The 22,228-nt window shown below is 34.2% G+C and overlaps 2 protein-coding genes across 14 annotated transcripts in view; one reads left to right on the top strand and one right to left on the bottom strand.

Moving 5' to 3' along the window:
• LOC141446993 (uncharacterized) overlaps positions 1–15,260 on the bottom strand; it is a 297,455-nt gene extending 282,195 nt beyond the window's left edge. Inside the window, exon 1 of the transcript XR_012454054.1 lies at positions 14,874–15,260. The gene's annotated coding sequence lies outside the window, so the exon portion shown is untranslated. The remainder of the gene's footprint in view (positions 1–14,873) is intronic.
• Positions 1–22,228, top strand: part of Eip93F (Ecdysone-induced protein 93F) — a 356,990-nt gene that overhangs the window by 111,686 nt on the left and 223,076 nt on the right. For 7 of the 13 annotated variants that reach the window (XR_012454049.1, XM_074114097.1, XM_074114093.1 and 4 more), the window contains exon 1: positions 15,458–15,644. The exons of 4 other annotated variants lie outside the window; for them this stretch is intronic. The gene's annotated coding sequence lies outside the window, so the exon portion shown is untranslated. Of the gene's footprint in view, positions 1–15,450; positions 15,645–22,228 lie in introns of those variants that run through there. 2 more of the 13 variants (XR_012454051.1, XR_012454050.1) reach the window with 1 other exon arrangement.

Raw genomic sequence — 22,228 nt, 5'->3', positions numbered from 1 at the left:
TATTCATTATTATTTCTACAAAATGTTATATTTATATATTAATATGAGAAATGTAAATACAACGACCTAGACCCGCATTACGAAATGTACACTTCAGAAAAAAAAAAGAAAAAAACACAAGATGTCATTTTCTCCTGCTGAGTTTCTATTCTGGCTTTGTTGGAGATATGGTTCGCATAAAGAGACACAGAGATTATGTTCTAGTAATAATGAGTGGATACTATAAAACTATTTTATATGACACTATTAACTACACAATTATTAACTATTGGCTAAAATATAATAGTTGCGGTGCATAGATATGTTTTTGCTTTTTTGTTTGTCATTTTAAAATATGCAACAATAACTTTATCGCATGAACTGAAACAATCTCAGTTATAATAATAATTCACTAATTTATAAATATTATTTCCATTTTTTATTTTTATAATTATTTTTTTGCAATTTAAGAAGTTTAAATATCTTGAACAATTTAGTCTCTTGTTTTAATTAAGAAAAGACTTTTAATAACATGAGAAGACCTCAAATTTGCCTTTAAATTGCACTATTTCTTTTTTTTGGCAAGATTTGATGATTAGTACAAATCCGAAAATATATGAATTCTTTTCGTTGCGAAATTTTTGGCAGATAAACTTTTAATAATTACTAAAAAGATCCGATATTTCGATGTGATTTTTATCGTTTTTTCAAAACCTGTAACAGTTTTAGACAGTCCAAAAGTTTTTATCTTATGTCAAAGGATATTTTATCTTAAAATTATTTTGTATTACAATAACCTGTATAAATATTATTAAGGCAAATTATTCTGAAATTGAGTTGTGTCCAGATTGAATACAGTTTCTTGAGCAATAATGGTTGCTAAAATGTATAAGTACTAATTCTAAAATTTGTTTGTGCATCAAATTTGAAATTATTTAAATATTATAGAGAATATTACCTCCATATATGGTAATTTTGGATTGGTAAAAACTGTTAAAGGTTTTAAAAATAATCAATTTAGGAGCGAAAAATTTGAAACAAAATAAGCATTTATTTCAGGCTAAGTTTCATCTAAAATTGATCATCATTATTTCTTTAAATACAATTAAGGAAACCAACTTCTGGCAAAAATACTAAGTTCAAAGATATTTGTCAAATTTCAAAACTTTTTACTTTAATTTTTTTTTGTCCGCGAGTAAGGTCTAAACCAAAATCTTATCCGAAACCCTTAATGGCAAGTCTTAATGTTACTAAGTAATTAAATTTAACTATTTCTACCTGTTCGTTATTATAGAATATTTGTCGTCCCTTTCTCGGTCTACCTTTATAAAACTTTATAATCTTTGTCTTATTTACATTCACTTGCAATGAGGTTTCTACTGAGTAGTTACAGATTATTTCTAATATCAGAATGCGAGTCGCCGAAAATTATCAAATCGTCTGCAAATAACAACATCATTATGGCAGAATTAGCTGAGACCGTAATTCCATGAGCACCGTTTTTAATGAATAAGCTCTCCAGGTCACTTAGATATAAATTCAAGAGCAAAGGGTTGAGAGGGTCGCCTTGTAGAAGCCCTTCGGTTATCTCGAAAAATTTCGAATAGTTAGATTCGCATCTTTTTTTTTATTAGCTACCCCTCGTAAATACTTTTCAATAACCTAATAACTTTGCATCTGACGCCCAAATGAAAAAGTTTGTACCATAATTCGTTATGTTGTATGGAGTAGAAAGTTCTCTTAATATCAACCGCGTTTAGAGAGCAGTGCAGATAGCAGATTAAATTGGCACTGATATTTTTCAAACTCTATGGGAAGAATTATTTAAAATCTTTCATTCTGTTTCAATTAGCTCCCGTAGCAATTAAATTAAGAACCATTTCCATACATTAATTTTAAGCTAAATAAAATACAATAAAGAGAAACTCTGAAAGATGTTTCAAATTTACAAATTTTCTATTAATTTTTAGGCTATTCAAAATTTCAGACGTACATTTTGGATTAAATTTTCTATTTCTAAAGTTCTACGTTGACGTAAGTCATTTCTTTAGAGATATTGGCAGCTCGTGTATTACAAGAATTATACTGAACAACATATGAAACCTCGCACGCTAAAATTCTACTCAAAGCGGAAGTTAGATACCTACAACGTAAAAGCTGCATTTGTGTCTTCACAATTTTGCCCGCCCTAACATATATTTATTGTAAATACTTTTTTTTTAAGGCTGACAAATTTATATTATTTACCAAAGGACATTTAAGGTCGCCATACAATAACTTTTACATTATAATTTTAAATACTTACTACGAAAAGTATTTAGATTTTGGTATACTCCATACGCTAAAAGTATATCATTTGTATATTACATCTGACATATCCATCCGTTACACATCAAGGCAGTGCCTTACAACAAAATAGCGCGTCTTACGTAAGATCGAAATTTGTGTCTAAAAAACCACTATCAATAACTCGTCCATTCGATATCTCGTTCTTGACCCCATTTATTCTGCTACAATTTTTCTTGTTCGATTATATTATCGGTGTATTTTAAATTTTAAAGTGATAGAGTTCGAAAAGAGATTTAAACAAATACAAAAAAAAAATCTGGTCAAGGTTACAAAATAATTTTGTTTTGTACATAAATTTGAAAATGTAGAATCTGTTTAAATCTGGTTGATTGTTGTGATCGAAATTTCTGACAATGATATTTTTTCTCTTTTGAAAATCTACAAATCATTTTTTTATGTCATTTTCTTTACGTTTAAGATTTTTACGTTGAAAATAATCCTCTCCATCAATTGTAGTTTCAAAATGATGTAATTCTTTTGGTTGTCCAAAAAAAAGTGATCCAATAATTTTCCTCTTCAATATTTTTTGTTTGAAAATATTCTGCATCATGTCGTCTTCATTTTTGCATCTCGATTTGATTATTACTGAGAGTTTCTTTTCAGCAAAGCGGAGCATCATCAGAAGTCAAATTTTGGCGCCAACTAGGAATAATTTCCTAGTTTTTCCTTTTCAAGATTCTATACCATAAATCATTTCTGGATCAAAATGGTTTTTCTTTTTATTCAATGAAAAACAATAACATTAAATAATTTTTGAAAGATTACGACTAAATTGTCGACTTTCTTTTTTCGACTAAAAGAAAATTGATCAACAAATAACCTTACTTCGTGTAGGGTCTTCGAGGTTGCACTCTCGGGGAAGAAAAGTTAGATTGCTGAAAACCTAAGTACAACTCCACACAGTAGCAAATATAAGATGTTATTTTTTTCTAAGTCTACAGGTGGGTAGATGAAGAAATGTGAAATGAAAATGAAAATAAGAAAATTTTGAGGTGACTCGTCCCCCTTCAATAACGCAAAAAGACCTGAAACCCCTAAAGCGCCTCTAATCCAAATCTCTTATTAGCCAATTAGATTAGATAAATTTAACATCTCAGTATAGCTGGTTCTATTCACGCTGAGATTAGCTGTATTCGCCGTTTGAAAATCATTTAGAAACCCAATTCATTTTCAAATTAAGCAAAGCAATATGAATCGTAGAATTAGCGCTCAAAATATGTAAATGAGTTTCACAATTATGGGAAATATTTTAAGCGATTTTTTATGACTTAATTCCCATGTATTGAGGTTAGGTTTGACGGCACATTAATGAGCAACAAGTATTAATCTACGGTCGTTAATTACTAAAAATTTATTACATATTCTAATTAAAAAGGAACAACAGAAGAATTAAATATTAAATCCAATTCCCGTTTATTTCACTGTATAAAATGCGGAATTGGCATATTTTTTTGGAGGAAGGGGGCAAACTGATTTCTAAGATCATTGGCGTTACTAATTTATTTTTTTTATGAGTTAGAATGGTGCACAGTCTTCCTGTAATCCAAGGCAATGCCTTCTCAATATCTACACATTGTGGAGCCTAAGATCTCAGGGCCCATTTAGAGGCCTACGTTAATTGTAACTAATCTGCGAATCGGGGCGTCAATCAATTATAGAAGTGAGCTATTCTCTTATGCGACAAGTGGGTCCTTTATACTCTAAATGTAACAAAATGCAATTATGTTTGTGGTTAAGCAAAAAAGATTGCTTATTTTCTTTTAACCACTACTGAAGGGACTTGGCATGTTGTTGTAGAAGGGCTCCAGTCCATTACGATTGGGGGAGCGCTGCATGCACTTCTTTTCAGTTGGCCGACTGTTTAGTTGGTTTGAATAAGATATGGGGACAGTAACGAGAGGTCACTGTCCGGAGGCTGGCCTCAACTGGAAAAACCTGCGGGTGCCAATGGCGTTAGATATTTGATACGACTACTTACGGAATCAAAATTGGTCATACAAAAACAAATGAAGGAATTTAAATTTTTGATTGAAATAAAAATTATTTTTGATTTTTGATCGGATTTTTGTGTTAAGATACGATTAAACGGGAAAGCGAATTTATAAAATACGTTTCTAATTTTTTTTTTAATTTATTTTGTAATTTACAATCTGTACACATTGTATACAATAAGTAAATATGAAGAGTATGATGAACTGGTGCGGGAGGAGAGACCCAGCGGTAGCACTCTCTATAGGAGAGAGGAGAATGTGAGGAAGAGAATAGGAGGAGGAGAGAGGAGAGAGGAGAGTAATAACTGCAAGGAAGTCGCTGGGCCACTGGCGATTCAGTCGTCGTGTAGGATTGTTAGGGATGTCAGAGGAAGCGTGAGACAGTACAAGAGGATTAGAACTAGTCGAGAGAGTAGTATGGAATTTTTGGTATTTAGTCTTGGCGAGTTGGTCTATGAAGGGAATGTTGAGGTCGTTGTGAAGAGTGAGGTTAGTCACCGTAGAAAGGAGCGTCAACTATCTGTCGACAGGAGTTTTGACTGAAATGTCCTGTACTGTGCGTATGTTTGTAGGTTTGGCTGAACCCCACAGCTCTAGTCCGTAAGTCCACATAGGTTTGAGGATAGTGTTGTATGTTAAACGTTTGAGTTCTAAGAGCAATTTGGAGCGTCGTCCAAAGTAGTCTGTAAAAAAGTTTCGCACGTTTTGTCATTGCTTTGTCTTTTAAGTCTAGTGTGTGGGTTCCACGTGAGAATGTTGTATTTAAAAATTAACATTGGGTTACAGACTGTTAGACAAAAGATTGCGACTAACATTAGAGAGCCAACCGTCACTTGTACAACGGTTTACTTAAACCAAAATGGACCTACATAATCAATCGAACTATGCGGATTCTTCCAAGCGGTCAACCCTCTAAAGAATAGAAAACTTGCAATCAAAAAAATCTTCAGCCAAATAGTTAATGTTCTCTCTTCTACGTAACCAATCAAACCATTAGTAGTAACCTTAATATTCTTTTTCAGGCGCCACGGTAGGCGAGCGATTAGAGGCGAGGTCCGCAAAGCTAATATGTGGAATTGTGGTACTGGGTTCGATTCCCGGTCTCTAGGCCTTGAATTTTTATTTGATGGTTAATAAAAGACGTTTACAGTAAAGTAAGCTAGTCGCCTCCGTCTACGACACCTGAGACGTAAAGCCTGCCTGAAAAAAATAGGCAATTACTTTACTTTACTTACTTAATATTCCTTTTCTGACCAACATAACCTAAATCCGCTACTAAAAATTCCATAACACCTTATCTGCACATCGAAATATTTTCTGTCTGTCGCCTCTCTTCCCGAACAAGTCCTGGCTATCTACCTTGACATCTTAAAACTTCAATGGCCTTCATGATTTGCTCGAATAAATATATGTGGAAATAAATGCATCCCAAGCTCTGGGTAGTTTTGTCCCCCAAATTAATTTATTGAAACCATAACGTAATAAACTAAGCTATCAAATTATTTGAAACATTTTTCTTTAAAACATTATTATTATTTTTATAATTATTTATTGCTAAAGCTATCGACACCATGAGCTTATATTCCTGATGAACACACAATTGGACACTGATAAATCTGACGTACAAACGTTTTTAAGAACTAGACAGTTTAGTAAAGTTAGTTCTTTCAAGTATTTTATCTTCAAGCACGATGTTATGGGCTTTGAAGCAGGTGTGGCTTTAAATGCGGTAGAAAGGCAGGTGTACCTCATACTGGCTGAATTTTATGCCTTATTTCAGTTATGTGTCAACAAACCTTCTCAACTAGTTAAGCAAAAAGATAAATTTAGGTTCGTTTTATTTTTGCAAAATTTATTTAGTAAAATTTAAGTTTGAATTTTAGTTAAAAACTTATTATATTCTTTGGTACTTTATCAGAATTTAAAAACATACATCTAAACTGTCGAAATAACTTCTTTTCTACTAGTCTAAGAAATAATATAAACTTAAACGAAGTATGTTCGAGCAAGTAGACCGTTTAGTAAAAATGCACTTTGGCAGAATTGCAATCATTTCTTTAATAAGTAAGTCATATTTCATGGCAGATAATTATTTCAATTCTTTAAAACTATTTCCCAGGGTTATTTTAACAATAGTAATAATATAGAAATAAAGTGTAACATTAGACACATGTTTGTTTAAGACAAACTGAACCAACATTATCTTGCATTACAAGATAATATAAGATGCTGCGGATATGAGATGCTAACAGTTCTTTGACCATGGTAATCTGTCTATTCAGTACTTTGTGTCACAAATATCTCAATGAAATCACACGCAACAGTAACCGTAGTAAGCAAACTGGAGGCCGTTGCACTACTAGCTATTCAGTGATTGGCGTCTAGATTCTTTGTAAGTAAGGGATCATTTCATAAACTTGGTACAATAAATCCTGAAAACTACAATATTTAGGGAATAATCAACTGGATTTTTGATAGTTAGCCCACTTGAAATGAATAGTTCTGTAGAACTATCGCTTTTCTTTTCGTTAAGTGAAATGGACTAGCTACTTTTTTCCCAAGGATCTTGGCATCACAGCGGGTATCCCAGCCTAACAAAGAAACATGTCAAACGCAATTCTTATAGCGAATAGAAGTGGGTGATATACAATATATTGTATGTAGCTAATTTGGTTAGCATGTTCCACAAGTCATTCAAGTTGGCACATTGCATTTTTTTAGATTATTTTTAAATTCTATGCACTCGCCTTGCACTTGAGGTAGCCGAAAGAGCTCATTCACTTTCTTAGTGGGATTGATTTTTATAAAGCCTCATCTTCTTCAATCTATAACAGCTTTTGCCAAAATTAGTTTTTCATCTTCTGATCCTGCGTGGCCCAAATTAAAGTAATGCCTATTTTTTCAGGCTTCCTTTACATCCAACTTCCAAATTAGGTTTCGCGAATGGAGGCGACTAACGCATTTTAATATCAAGTTCTCATATTAAACATTAATGGCGCCACGGTAGCCGAGCGGTTTATTGGAGAGACCTGCAAAGCTAAGTGGTACTGGGTTCGATTCCCGGTCTTTAGGCCATGGATTTTATTTAATGGTTAATAAAAGAAATTTACAGTAAAGTATGTTTTCTAGTCGCCTCCGTCCACGACGCCTAATTGGAAGTTGGACGTTAAGCCCCGCCTGAAAAAATAGGCGATTACTTTACTTTACTTTGCTTATTAAACATTAACCGAAACCCAAAGTCTAGACCTGAAATCGAACCCAGTAACACATCTTGCATGGCTCAAATTATTAATTTTAAACTCCCTAACATTAAAGGTGTCATTAAATTTAAAACATGAAATTTGTGGAATACATTAAAAAGTGCATTTTACTTCTTAATAATTTAGCAGACAATTTGATCAGTCTTAATATTAACTAATGGTAAAGTAACTATTATAAGTAAAAAATCTTTTATCGTTTAGACGAATGTTATGTCTAAAAGGACGCTCTTATCGTTTTGTAGATTAACTGAGCAAAGCTTTATCAACGAGTTTTTTAAACCAAATGATTTAGGCACCATAGAAAAAATGAAAGTATAAGAAGAAAAAAGAAAAAGCTTATCTTATCCTAAATTAATAATAATTTATTAAAAAGTTTCATTTACATTTCAGATTATGTCTTGCTCTGAAAGTAGAATCATTAATTTATTCCTTTAATTCTTTTTTCGGTAATAGACAGTCTGTAACGAGAGAACACCAGCCCGAACGTCGTCAATGCACTGAAAACAGCTTCAGGCAACTCCGGTTTAAATGTCATGTAATGTCGCGATTTAAATTGAAAAAAAAAAATAGACCAAATCTGAATGAAAATTCGGAACCTCAGAATAACGAATCGAGCGACAACATTAAGTAGAAATAGCCCAAGCTTCTGCACTGCAACCTGTTCCAAACCAAAGATCATAAACCGGATAGGAACGAGAAAAACTAATTCTGAAGAGATATCTGCTTAAACTGCAAGGCCCAGGGTAGGAAAACAACTAGGTGCCTGAGAGAAATCGGTTGTAAGAGTCTTAAATACGAGGTGTGGCTACTAAATAACGAGACTATTGTCGTAAAACATTTTATTTTAAATTTATACATATTTAGTTATTATCACCTTCAATATACACCCCTCCCCTATCCCTACAACGCTCCATGTGAATTTACCATTGTTCGAAACAGTGCTGGAAGTCTTTTTTCTGTGAGCTCCTGCATGACGCGTACCGCTTTTTCTTTCACACCTTCAACGGAGACTAAAATCGTGTTCCTTTTAATGAAGTCACATGGGGCCAGGTCTAGGTCGAATAAGGCGGATGGCCTAAAAAACTGGGATGTTGTACTTGGCTAGAAACTGTTCTTGACAGACAAATGCATTGTGAGCCGGCGCGTTGTCTTGATGGAGAACCCATGACTTGTTCTTCCACAAATCGGGTCGTTTTTTTCCTTACTCTTTCACGGAGTTGAGCAAGCACCTCATGGTAGTAATGTTGATTAATTATAATTGATATTTTCATCCGTTTAGGACGTGAAAGGGCGACCCGGGCGGTCATCATTTCCGACGTCTTCTCGTCCATCTTGGAAACGCTTGAACCGCTCAAAAACTCGCGCACGTGATAAACATTCATCGCCATAAACTTCTTTTAACAAAAGATAAGTTTCAGTAGCGGTTTTATCAAGTTTTGATGTGAAATTTCACGACAATTCGTTGCTCTGCTATAATGTGTAGTATCATGTTTTCGGCAAAACGAAACTAACACCTCTAACACAAACGACGGTTCCGGTCAGACAGATTTCTCAACAATGCTGCAATCGAAAGAGAAGGCTTTACGCTGCACAGCTGTCGGCGGTTAGGATTTGGCGCATGCACAGTTCTTCTGTAGCAGCATCAGTCTTGTTATTTAATAGCCACACCTCGTATCTCACCAACAATTCTGGACTGACCTTGAATCAATTTCTTAGAGACAGTCCAACATCTTGTAGAGCACATCCATTTCCAATGGATGCTGCAAAGTCAACCATGTCCTGGAATCCAGATTAAATTTATCTCTTTACTTTCTACCAAGAACTGCGGAAGTTATTCTAGTTTTTTGAGCTATTTGTTTTACTGGAAAAGCGTATACCGATTTTTGAAACTACTGATTTCTTTTGTGAATTCAAATTCAAAATTTGTGGAACTGGATTTGTAGAAGAATATTTCATTTATTAATTGTAGAAAATTTTTGTTTATGCTAATCCGATTTTTTGTTTTTGTCTTTTTTTTTTTTTTACTTGTATGATGGGTGAAGCGGAACCATGTTTAATGCATTTAGCCGATTGCACCAATCTGGCAGACTGCAGTCCATGTGAGATATTAGGGCCATACAGAGTGGGAGAATCCCAATCCCTAGTTATTATGATTTAATAGCCAAGCCATAAGTTTCCATTTGGATGATTATCCCAGCGGATTAACACCTGTTCCGGATTAGCCAATATGCTGATTGTTTTATGCGTATTAACCATTTTCGTAACCTATTGATTACTTTTCTTTTTGGTTTAAATTGTTAAATTAAATTTTAGAATTCTGGTTTAGGTCAAAAATATTTTCAAATAATTTGTTCATTTTTGAGAAGGCAACAAGCCTAACATCTTTCACGTTTGGTCCCTGTCATGTGCGTATTTTTCACAGGCTAACAAGATTGCTTCTAATGTGGCACTTCCGTACAATGTACGAGTCTATCAATAGCAATTTATTATAATAAATATTACATTTTAGAGTTAATAGTCTAATCCAATGCAATATAAATGATATATGGTGGCTCTTTAGGGTGATAAATATGCAACAGCTGCATTTTCGGTTGGACAATTTTGACTAAAATCTTAAAGTGTCGTGCCTTCTGTAGCACTGCCAAAAATATCAAATTTAATCCTGAATTAAGCGAATTGCACATACATACCGATTAATTTGTCATTCTGGGACAACGAGATTTTGATAACTGTTTGAGAATAGTGTTTTTGCAAGATTCTTACTGGAATATACGAGGGTCGTTTGAAAAGTCCGTGCAAAAATAAAAACTACTTAATTTTTTGAGGTAAACCTTTTTTATTTTTCAACATAGTCTCCTTTTAGGCTTATATACTTCGTCCAACGCTGCTCTAGTTTGTTGATCCGTTCCGAATAATAGGATTTGTCCAAGTCTGAAAAATAGCCATTCGTTTCTGCAATCACCTTCTCGTTTGAATAAAATCTTTTTCCCGCCAGCCATTTCTTCATATTGGGGAACAAATAGTAGTCCGAGGGAGCCAAGTCTGGAGAAAAGAGGGGGATGTGAAACGAGTTGGAACCCTATTTCCATTGATTTTGCGACCACAACTGCTGAGGTGCGAGCTGGTGCGTTGTCGTGATGGAAAAGGACTTTTTTGTGGGCCAATCGTGGGCGTTTTCAAACGGAGCTTGAGCTCGGTTTTCAAACGGTCCAATAACGATGAATAATAAGCACCTGTAATAGTTTTACCCTTTTCCAGATAGTCGATGAGGATTATTCCTTGCGAATCCCAAAAGACAGTCGCCATAATCTTTCCGGCCGAAGGAACGGTCTTCGCCTTTTTTGGCGCAGATTCCCCCTTGGTAACCCATTGTTTAGATTGTTCTTTGGTCTCAGGAGTGTAGTGATGTATCCATGTTTCATCCACAGTGACGAAACGACGCTTAAAGTCCTGCGGATTCTTCTGGAACAGCTGCAAACCGTCCTTGCAACACTTCACCCGATTTCGTTTTTGGTCAAGCGTGAGCAATCGCGGCACCCATCTTGCGGATAGCTTTGTCATGTCCAAATGTTGATGCAAAATATTATGTACCCGTTCATTCGAGATGCCCACAGCACTAGCAATCTCACGCACCTTCACTCTTCTGTCATCCATCACCATATCATGGATTTTATCAATGATTTCTGGAGTAGTAACCTCAACAGGGCGTCCAGAACGTTCAGCGTCACTTGTGCCCATATGGCCACTCCGAAAATTTTGAAACCACTTATAAACTGTTCTAATCGAAGGTGCAGAGTCACCATAATGTTTATCAAGCTTCTCTTTAGTCTCCTGAGGCGTTTTGCCTTTCATAAAGTAGTGTTTAATCAACACACGAAATTCTTTTTCGTCCATTTTTTGAAAATCACTCGACTTCCTCGATTCAAACGAATGCCAAACACAAAGAAATAGACCGATCTGGCTGAAACTTGGTGTGTGCTCTTCCAAGAGATGCTACTAACTAGACATAACCTCGATGCGCGCCAGTGGTGCTATCTCTCTGACTTTGCACGGACTTTTCAAACGACCCTCCTAAAAAGTAGATTTAGTGAAATAAATAAATTAAAATAGAAAATGAAGCCACATTCTGTTCGACAGCATTTAGCGCTGCGAGGATGTTGACAAAAAATGAAAGTTGTATGTTACCTATTAATCTTAAATATTAGCGAACAAAACTAAATCGAAAGTTAATCTACAAATCTACAACAGTAATCTATCAAAATATTTAGAATTCTATTACAAGAAGACCACGCCCGTATAGTTGTTGCTGGCCAAGTACCATCTAATTTGAATTTTAGAAATTAGGATGGCCCCGAACTTTCATATTTATCCCCGATTTTGTGAAAGTTGTTTTTATTTAAAGTTTAATCTTTACTTGCAAAATAATTTATTAAAACTTCAAATAATTTTTCATTTATTTGTCACATATTTTCCTAAGAGGATTTATTTACTACGATTAGATGAAATGAATGTTTTAAAATTTAATGTATTAAAACTCAAATACGAGAAAATAAAAATTTATATTTTCCCAATAGCAGTGCTTACTTAATATTCTTTATTAACAGTATTTTTCGGTTTTTAGTGATATAAGAACATTTTCTCGTGTTCTCACCAAAAATTTGACTTTCCCTTAGAAAATTAAGAGCAACTCCTGAGTAGTTAAAGAAAGAAAAATGAAAGGGCAAGTGACCTGAATGGGGAAACTCCTATCTCTAACACGGCCCCATACATTATTTATCTGGAATTGATAAATAAATATATTACATATTTAAATGGGCAAAAAAAGTAGCGAAGATAAAATTTATTTAAAAGGAAAATTATTTCTTTTTCTTTCATTTCCCGTTATGAATAAAGATGTGGCAAATATTTTGCCACCTACAAGAGTCTATTATGGGAGAAGATTAGCCCAGTGGTTACTGTATTGGATTCCCACGCGTTGATTCTTAGTTCGAATCTAGCTTAAACTGTTTTTTATTAGAAGCTACTTAAAGCTCATTTTCTGGTGGTGGTTAGCGATGACAGTAAAGAGAGAACACTGTGCCGAGGCTGGCAAGCCACTAAAAAAAAAAAAAAACTCCGTGCGCTAATTTACCTCAGGCTGAATTACGAGGTGTGGCTATTAAATAAGGAGACTATTGCTGTAAAAACATTTTATTTTAAATTTAAACATATTTAGTTATTATCACCTTCAATATACACCCCTCCCCTATCACTACAACGCTCCATGCGAATTTACCATTGTTCGAAACAGTGCTGGAAGTCTTATTTCTGTGAGCTCCTGGATGACGCGTGCCGCTTTTTCTTGCACAGCTTCAACGGACTGAAATCGTGTTCCTTGTAATGCAGATTTTACTTTGGGGAACAGATCTAAAGTCACATGGGGCCAGCAAGTCAGGCGAATAAGGCGGATGGCCTAAAACGGGGATGTTGTACTTGGCTAGAAACTGTTTTTGACAGACAATGCAGTGTGAGCCGGCGCGTTGTCTTGATTGAGAACCCATGACTTGTTCTTCCACAAATCGGGTCGTTTTTTTCTTTACTCTTTCAACGGAGTTGAGCAAGCACCTCATGGTAGTAATGTTGATTAATTATAATCTATATTTTTATCCGTCTTGGACGGGCGGTCATCATCTCCGACGTATTCTCGGCCATCTTGGAAACGCTTGAACCACTCAAAAACTCGCGCATGTGATTAACATTAATCACCAAAAAACTTCTTTTAATAAAAGATAAGTTTCAGCAGCGGTTTTACCAAGTTTTGATGTGAAATTTCATGATAATTCGTTGCTGTACTACATGTGAAGTATCATGTTTTCGGCAAAACGAAACTAACACCTCTTACACGAAACGACGGTTCCGGTCAGACAGATTTCTCTACAAACACGAGAGAGACGCTGCAATCGAAAGAGAAGGCTTTACGCTGCACCGCTGTCGGTCGTTAGGATTTGGCGCAAGCATAGTTCTTCTGTAGCAGCATCATTCTTGTTATTTAATAGCCACACCTCGTATGTCTTTGTATCAGTAGTTTTATCCGTGTGCATGTTTATTGTATCCCTGAGTGAGCAACTGCAGTGCGAATCGGAATCATTAGTGAAGGCGATATTTCTATACATGAATAAGTTCGAAACAACTCATATAAAAAATAATAAAAATTTGAAATAAATACAGTTACATCTTTTTACTGAACTGAAATTCTCATCAAATTAATTCATACATTTTTTTTAAAATCCGAAAATCGGAATCAAATTTAATTGTTACTAACATTTCTTAGCTTTTTGAATCGTATATTGACTGAAATGTAACTTTTTTGGGGGAACTGACCTCAAAATTTGCTCGCGAACTGTCCAAAAACGAATTTCCTTTAAAAAAATTATTGAAGGGAAAGTTATAATATTTCTAAATTGAGGTTGTTTACAAAAATTATAGGGAATCATTTTCGGAAAGAAATAAAAAATACAAATCTCTCTAAAAAAATAATACAAAACATTTAACCCTTTTAATTATACACATACAGGACCATAAGTTTCACTGAAATGACAACCAAATTTGAAATTTTAAGGAAAAACTTACAGATAAAGTTTATTATTTATATAATTTTTTTTGAAAAATCACATCCGGTTTTGTTAAAATCTATTCAATGAAATATAACTAACGGTTAAGAGATAATGATCGCTACAAACGGATACATGAGGTCATAAATGAGATTTTGATCTAGCGCATTGAAAAACACAAACTAATTTATTTTTTTTTAAAAAATGAGAAAAAATTTGTCGCGTTAAAACAAAATTTCCTTATCATCAATAAACAAAAGTCCATTCGCAGGAAGTAATTCAGACATTGTTATTAGATAAGAAATAAAACAATACATAACATGCAAATTAAAAGCAATATTGAATTTATTAAAGAATTAATTTATTAATTAACCTCAATAGAACATCTTGGATAACGTCAAGATGAACGCTAAAGCCATTCGATGACCGGACATGCGAAAAAGTTGCTAATACAAATTTAAAATTTAAAATAAATACGTTCAAAAAATAATAAACATCTGATTATAAATTAAAAGATAAGATAAAAAATAAAAAAAAATGTTATTTACAGAGAGAGTTAGGCAAGACACTGCAAACCTCTATGTAATGCGGGTAACGCATATCTAATAATATTGCTTCTTAACACTTTCTAGTTTCAAGAACAAAATTGATAAGATATGAAGCTTGTTCGAATATTTTAACAAATTATATTATGGTAAAAATACCTTTTTGTCAAAATTGAGGTAGCCCCTTTTGCTTCTCTGCAGCCTCAAATAGGTAATCTGGGGGATAATTAAATATTTAAGGTAAAAAAACTCAATACTATGAGAGATGTAATGCTGAACTTGTTCAAATATGTAAACGATTGAGATCGGTGTACAAGGCTAGTAGTCCTTGTAACTGTAACAAAAATGGGGGCCCTTATATTTTTAAGAGATTTTTAAAAGGAAGGGAGATTTTTAGAATAATGTTCATTTTTATAAAAATAAATGTGGGGTGCTAAAAAAATTTAAACTTTAAAATAAAAATATTATTAATAATAAAATAAAGAATTTGGATGGGCGCGTAGACAAGGGCAAGCTTAACTCGTCTCCCCTTGTGGTAGGGCATGGCCGTCAGACTGAGGCCAATGAACTCTCTCCTCAGTTTGCGTTCTCTCTCACCCCCCACTACAGGGCCGTGCCAACCTCACCGCCTCCGGCCTAGACACCCGAAATATCGAGCCAAGGTCACGTGGTCTCCACTCAGTTACATCCCCACCATTTTGCACACAAAAGTTTTGCTCCTCTTGGGTAGTCCGCCTTCCAATAACCAAATGCTCTCTATACAAACTGCCTAAAAAATTTCTTTTTATTGCCTTATTTTTCTTGGGGTGCAAAGGCATACCGGTCCTTGTTATTATCCTTGGTTCTGTTTTGGTAAAATACTCCTCCATGTATCAACATTTAGAAAAACGTTGCCATCATAGCTCGGAAAACAAGATTCCCACAATTTGGGTAAGTCAAATTTATATTTATTTAAGTTATTACGATGTTAATTGTGCAGGAATGTTTTTGTTCTTTTCGTATATCTTAATCTTTATATCTACGGTACCGTCTAAAAGCTTATCACTGATCCAGCTTGAGGTCATTATTTAGTTTGGTGAATAAAAACCTCCAGTCCACTGCACTAAAACCTTCCATTTATCTATCTTTCAGCTATTTGCACGTAATTGCCCATTTATATGTTTAATAAGGGAATGTCAGCGAGGGAATAATGTGATACTACGACCGTGTGTGTTTTAGAGAGAATGAGAGAACGCCATGTACATCGTGAGAGAGCAAGAAAGAAGGTTGGAGTGGAGTAAGTGAGTGAATAAGGGAGTTAAGGGTGATATTGATGATGGAGAGAGTTAGCTAAAGGAAAAGTGAGAGTAAAAAAGAGAGAGTGAGGTACCGGGATGAGCTGATAGAGAGATAGAGGTACTGGGATGAGGTAATAGAGAGATTGAGGTACTGGGGTTGGGTAAAAATGAAAGAGAAAGTAAGGGATAAGAATGAGGGCAATGTGTTTATGAATGTGACTAGAAAAGAGAAGACAGAATTAATTTGTGAGAGCCAAGGATTGAGTAACTGGAAGTGCAATGTTTCTGAGAGAAGAGTTAAGTGAGTTGCAGTCACTCATCTCTCACTAGAGTCAGATGAAATTCAATTTCACTGAGAGCGAGTAAAGGCGTGAGCGGATGGTGAGTAAATGTACTGAAAGAAGGATACTTTTTGAGAGAGAGCAAAAAAAGAGAGATATTAAAGTGTGATTGAGCAAAGAGCACAGTTTGTGAGAGATTAGAAATGATTGAGAAAGTCGGAGTGAGCAGTAAGTGATGAGTTGATGATTGTAAGAAAGCGTGGATGATGTAAGGATGAGAAGGGAGACCAAGGGAGGCTTTAGATTGACTCAGGATGCTGCGGGGCCTACTTCCACTGCAGCCTACAACCTCTAGATTTCTCCCTTCTTAGATGGCTCCTCCGTCACAGGTGGTCAGCTACGTAAAAGACTTTCAGAAGTCTTGTGAGAAGTTTATGGGTTCAGCAGGAGTGTGAATGATTGGTCAGTCTGTGGTCTGCATGCCCTTACAATACTTAATCATCCGGTGAAATAAGAAAAAAAGATTGGCTCAGAGCCAGCACATTGCGGCTTCTGACTACTGAACTTGAGGCCTTGCTGCCTACAAAACCTTGTAGACATCATTGTCTAAAATCAGAGAATCCTGCTCCGAGAAGCCAGCAGTGTACACAGAACTTCAGATCCCTCATTAAATTTCCTAATTTTATGATAATAATAAAAATAAATTGATGAAATAGCGTTTTAAAAACATGCCTTAACACTTTTACAAAAAAATCACTTCAGCGTAAAAAATAATAATAATTTTTAGCACGCTGTTGTGTCAGCGGTAAAAATGTTTTAACCAAAATAAAAAAAGAATATAAAACATTCAAGTGGCAGATGTTTAAATAAAAAATAAATGTTAAAAAATAAAAATATTTTAGACGGGTGAGGTTGTTACCCAATATGATTTTAGTTGAGGTAGGTCTTTAGAATTTATTAGTGTGTTTGTATGCGTGTTGTGTATATAGGAGAGAAAGTATATATATATATTGCAAGTGAAACCTAAGTGGGGGCTACATAAGATTAGATAGTCTTTTGAGTTCATAGACCCCCAAATATTGCGTGACAGAAAACAACACTCTGCACACATACTAACACATATCCCCTCTATTCGCCACCTATCTTTGCCTCACTAAATACTTTTAGCACATACTCTATAAACATTCAACTAAATGTGTGGTACAGCGAGCGAGCGAGCGCGCGCGCGCGCCAACGCGGGTTTACATTCGTCCCGCCTTTTTTTGTTAGTTTTTCTCATACCTTCTGCTCACTTCTGTTTTTAATTCCCGTCGATGAGTCGTATATATTTGTTGCCCCGTCCTTCTTTTGACTGCAAGCATAAACAGTTTTATGGCCTCATTTTAAAAACTTCAGTCTTCTAATTTAACTTATTTTTCGAGTATTTCATAAATGGGCACCTTTTTATTAATTCTAATCCAATTAGACATTAAATTTTTATGTTTTAAACTGTTAACTGTTGCTTTAAAATATTTAGTCAGGGAAAAGTTGAACTATAAATTCATTTAGCCACATCAATGATTTCTAAATAACTCTCACGATGGTTGCCTACATCTAGATCTATAACTTTTATTAAATAATGTTTGCTAAGAAAATGTCTGCCATTAAATGCCAGTTATAGTGAATAAATTGTTTGCTAAGAAAAAATGCCGTTTATGGTGAATAAATTGTTTGCTAAGAAAAAATGCCAGTTATGGTGAATAAATTGTTTACTAAGAAAAATGCCATTTATGGTGAATAAATTGTTTGCTAAGAAAAAAATGCCAGTTATGGTGAATAAATTGTTTGCTAAGAAAAATGCCATTTATGGTGAATAAATTGTTTGCTAAGAAAAAATGCCAGTTATGGTGAATAAATTGTTTGCTAAGAAAAATGCCATTTATGGTGAATAAATTGTTTACTAAGAAAAATGCCATTTGTGGTGAATAAATTGTTTGCTAAGAAAAAATGCCAGTTATGGTGAATAAATTGTTTGCTAAAAATTTAATAATTGCAAATTATGTGGTTACTAAGGAAACCGTAAGTTATTGAATGACCGAAAGGTAATCTGTCTTCCTTGTAACATCAAACCGGGCCACAATGAGTGTTGTATACATTGAAGAACTAGTCAAGCCTTCTACCACAATAAGTGTGTGTGTCTCTCTCTCTCTCTTTGCCTGTGTACACACAACACTCCATTGTGTGTGCCTGATCTACACAATCTGTTCCGTGTTATGTGTGGCTGCCTAATTCAAGCTACCCGCTTTTACACTAGGCTAATTCCCTTTACGTTTTGTCTAGTTCCTATATAGTACACGTATACATGCATAACAAAGGGAGGGGAGCCATGTAAGGGACAGGTTATTGAACTCTGTTTAAAAAGAAAACAATATTATATGTGCAGTTTTAAGTGTTTATTCAATAATTTATATGTGTGCATACAAATATCAGTCTGTACATATAGAACTTTTATATAGTTCAATAATATTTAAACAATTTATTATAATTGTTATAATCGTTATTATTATAATTAAAATAAAAATTCACAGTATTTTTTTAAATTTATATCCACAATTACCATAAATATCTTGATAAACAAACCAGTATCCTTTATTTTGTTTGTGTAACTTGAAAGTAACCTTTATTTTCAAGTAAAACGGAAAAAGTCAGCAAATAGTTGATTAAAGAGATGGTTCTGCGAGAGATGTGACGTTCCTTATCGCTTTAGGTTTACCCAAAGTTCTGTAAAAAATAGTGTTGAAACCGTAGAACAACAAAAAAAGAATTATTTACAGTTAAATATGGTTATTGTTTGCTACTTTTTATCTGAAAAGAAATAAGGCAATTCCTTTACTAAGATAAAAGTTTTTTCAGACAAACAAAAAAATATCTATTGTTTAGACTAAATGATTTATGTCCTAACAATATCTACAAATATGTTTATTTTTATTTAAAAAACCAGCTATGAAAGATGCTAAATGTGAGTTCATTGATATTTTAACCTAGCGAAATGAAATAAACTTCTTTTTTCTACATAATCATAACTAAGGAACGGATTTTTATGTATTTAAAAATGCCAAATATTAAATTAAAATATGCATTTATTTTCGTCAATTATGTGGAAAATATGTGATTTTCTTAAAATATTTTCTGGAATATTTAAGTAAAATGGACATTTTTTTTTATGAAAATGGATTTTTTTTGGGGGGGGGGCAAGTTATAATTATTTATACAAGAAAAGAACATTTTTACAATTATAAATAAGTTTGTGGAAATGGATATCTGCTCTAACCAAAGCCCGACACAGATCTGTACTCAGAGTAGACTTATTTGATGATGGAGATGTAAGGAAGGCTTGATAGGACGTCCTCTCTTACTTTCTGTTTTTATTCTCTATGTGCGATCCGGTGGCAATATGTTAGGTGACTTGGAAACGTTAAGAGCAAGAAACGCGCTTGTCACAAGCTGTACAGTACAAAATGTCTCCATCACTTCGAAAAAGTTCTGCTGGAAACTCGCGAAGATATTTAGCAACCAGTTGTTTGTTTGAGGCCGATGTTCGTGGCATTTCACCCAAAAAAAGAATACACTAAGTGACCGAACGAAATGAATTGGACACTTCAACGAACGAGCTGAAAAAACAGACAACGTCAGACAACTTCAAAGAACTAACAAGTGTCCGTCACTGTTTAGCAGCATTCTGTGTAAATTACAATAACCATTGTACCCACTGTGATTCACAGCCCTGCAGTCTGTGGTTCACATTTCCTGTCAACCACCTCCCAATTATGAAAATATGCCCAAAATGAAAAATATGAAAAAATATGTACATATTTTGATTAAATATGTAGAAATATTTATTTATTTTAATCAAATATGTATAAATATGCGATAACATCCAAATATGTGGAAATATGTGAAATAAAAGTAGACTCAAACGGCTTAAAAAGTGTCAGTATGAATACTTCTAGTTGAAAAACGTCTGTAAATTGCCTAGAAAAAAATATGTAAATACATACGAATCCGTTCCCTAATCATAACCTAGCATTGCGCATGATCAGTGGTTACAGGTAGCATTGAAATGAATCATGAAGCCATTGACGTCAATTTATTCTGAAATTTCATTAAAATATTAAAGACACCTTATTTGTTTCATCAAAAATCTTGCTCATTTATGAAACTCCCATTCAATAAATTGAATTAATCTACATAATAAATCCTTTATCCTTGCAACAGCCAGTTAATATATTAGATTTAATATTAATTTTTGTTTTTCTTGTTCTTATAGACTTTTAAATTCGTGACAAAACACATTTAACCTTTCATGACCTCTTCAGGTTTTTCTACTAACCTGGACTGTACTTCATTCATTTTTTTAAAAAAACTGCAGAAAGAAAAGTTAAAATGCAACCTCCTCCTCCTCCTCCTCCTCTGGTGCCTTTAAATCCTAATTCTTTTTTTAAACAAGAAATTTTTTACCTCCAATTGCGGTGCTTGTCCTCTCCTGCCTGAAACATTATAGTTCCAGTTTTGTATAATGTTAGTTTAATGTCGCCGTGTTCATAAATAAGCCAAAAGGATTGACAAAAAAATACAATATAATTGCAACAACTAGACAGTTTCATACACGGAACAACATTTGAAAAAAAAGAAAAGAAACAAACACTAGAAGAATATTTATAAAAATAATAAGAAACGTTCTCTCAAAATACTCATCCATACGATAAACAAAATCAACTTATCCATACGATCAACAAAATCAACTCATCCATACGATAAACAAAATCAACTTATCCATACGATCAACAAAATCAACTGATCCATACGATAAACAAAATCAACTTATCCATACTATCAACAAAATCAACTGATCCATACGATAAGCAAAATCAACTGATCCATACGATAAAAAAATCAACTTATCCATACGATCAACAAAATCAACTCATCCATACGATAAACAAAATCAACTTATCCATACTATCAACAAAATCAACTGATCCATACGATAAGCAAAATCAACTTATCCATACTATCAACAAAATCAACTCATCCATACTATCAACAAAATCAACATATCCATACTATCAACAAAATCAACTCATCCATACGATAAGCAAAATCAACTTATCCATACGATCAACAAAATCAACTCATCCATACTATCAACAAAATCAACTCATCCATACGATTAACGAAATCAATCTTCAAAAATTGTTGGACTTTACAATTTTTTAAAAAGCCACTTTTAAATAAGATTTCTTCAACATCGAAGTAGTTTGCTGTCCAGACCACTTAGTGTTTTTTTTTTTGTGAACGGTCTCGAGCTGTAGTTGCTCTTAGAAAGAAACTGTACAAGGGGATGTTGCTAGACTATAAGGATGTGCTTGTGGGGAACTCCAGGGCACTATCCACTCAGCTAATCTCTTAGTTAATGTAATTTATCTCATTCAATCCAACGTTCGGCTTCTTCCTCTGACAGGACTTAGATCCTGAATGGTGCCACATTCTTCATTTCCTTCTGAGGTTATTCGAAAATGAAAAATTAACCTGGACCTTTCCTTTTTTTTTTAAAAAAAAAAAAAAAAAAAAGAACGAGAATATTTAATACTAAACATTATGGCGCCACGGTAGCCGAGCGGTTAGAGGCGTGACCTGCGAAGCTAATATGTATTGTGGTACTGGGTTCGATTCCCGGTCTAGACGCCTTGGATTTTATTTAATGGTTAATAAAAGAAATTTTACGGTAAAGTATGTTTGCTAGTCGCCTCCGTCCACGACACCTAATTGGTAGTTTGGACGTTAAGCCCCGCCTGAAAAAATAGGCGATTACGTTACGTTACGTTGCTAAACATTAGCCTCTAATCTTCTCCCGTAGGGGGGAAGTGGACTAGCCATTTCTTCAGGGGATCTTGGCGTCCCTGCGGGTATCCCCAGT

Source organism: Rhodnius prolixus, unplaced genomic scaffold (assembly GCF_049639745.1).
Source record: "Rhodnius prolixus isolate KJV_2025 unplaced genomic scaffold, Rpr scaffold_7, whole genome shotgun sequence".
NCBI lineage: Eukaryota > Metazoa > Arthropoda > Insecta > Hemiptera > Reduviidae > Rhodnius > Rhodnius prolixus.
The sequence above is the reverse complement of the archived record's forward strand: the minus strand, read 5'-3'. Positions and strand labels throughout refer to the sequence as shown.